Source organism: Mastomys coucha, unplaced genomic scaffold (assembly GCF_008632895.1).
Source record: "Mastomys coucha isolate ucsf_1 unplaced genomic scaffold, UCSF_Mcou_1 pScaffold21, whole genome shotgun sequence".
In the NCBI taxonomy this organism is placed as follows: Eukaryota; Metazoa; Chordata; class Mammalia; order Rodentia; family Muridae; genus Mastomys; species Mastomys coucha.
The window spans coordinates 94,614,209-94,615,496 of record NW_022196904.1 but is presented as its reverse complement, the minus strand read 5'-3'; positions in this window follow the sequence as shown (position 1 = coordinate 94,615,496).

The following is a 1,288-nucleotide window of genomic DNA, read 5'->3' as shown; positions in this document are numbered from 1 at the left end:
TATGATAAAATAAAATCCACTTAAAATACCTAAGTCATACTTCAAACCATAGCTATGTATATTTTTACAGTATATAAACTTAGGGACATTCCTGTTGATTACAGCGGAGATACCAGGAAAGGAATCATAAGGCCTATATATATGAGGCTAGCACACATGTAGCATTCTACAGCATCCAACCTCGTAATATGTGACGTACTTACTTATAAATGCACTCTAAAATTAGAATAAAGAAGATGTAGAATATATTCTATAGAATACATAGAAGTAGAGAATATAGTAGAAGCTATCATGGGCTGAGGGTAGAATAAAGGAAAGGAGACATTATTCAAAGGGCAGAAAGCCTCAGACACAAGGAATAGGATCTGTTTCACCATGGTTAATAATGTACATTTTGAAACTGCTAAGAGAGCACATTTTAAATGTTTTTGAGACAGAGTGATTAGTATGTGAAGTGATGGATATGTTTATTTGCTCGTATATTTATATGCTTATTTGCTCTTTTCACAATGTACAAAAAGCACTACATTGAACCCATCAATAAATATAATCAATAAAGACATTAAGTTTCATAAATATAAACATGTAGGTTTCTTTTTAATTAATTAATTTATTCACTTTATACATCCCAATATTAGCACCCCCTCTCCTCTCAGTAGCCCCTCACACAGATCCTTCCCATGATTCTCCCTCTCTTCCTCTTCTCAGAGCCCCACCACCAACCCAAGCACATCAAGTCACATGTAGGTTTTTTAAATGAACATTGACAATTATGCCGAGAAGGTTTTCAGGTTTTTTGTTTGTTTGTTTGGGGAGAGGGGGGTTAAGGGGATTTCTGATTGTGTCTTTATGCTTTATTTTTAAACAACGTCTCAGGTAATCTAAACTGGTCTCAAATTCCCTGTGTAGCTGAAGATGATCCCTAACTCTTGATCCACCAGGCCCAATTTATGTGGTGTTATAAATCAACCCCAGAGCCTTATTGTGTGAGGCAAGCACTCTACCAATTATAATGAGAATCTCTGAAATGATTCTCTTTTTCTTAGAGGATGGAAGTATATCAATATGAGAAAGTCTAACAATTGAGATGTGTCTAAAAACTACCTCTTTAAGTTTAATGCTTTTCATTTGGACTTTGGAGAAAAAAAAATCTGTAAAGCACATTTTATTTCACCTTCCCCTCAAAGTTGCAATTCTCTTCATTCCAATACCTCAGTATTATCTAGGAAAACAATTTCACATTTCATGTTAGCACTGTGTTACGTGAGTTGACAAAAGAGCAAAGGAG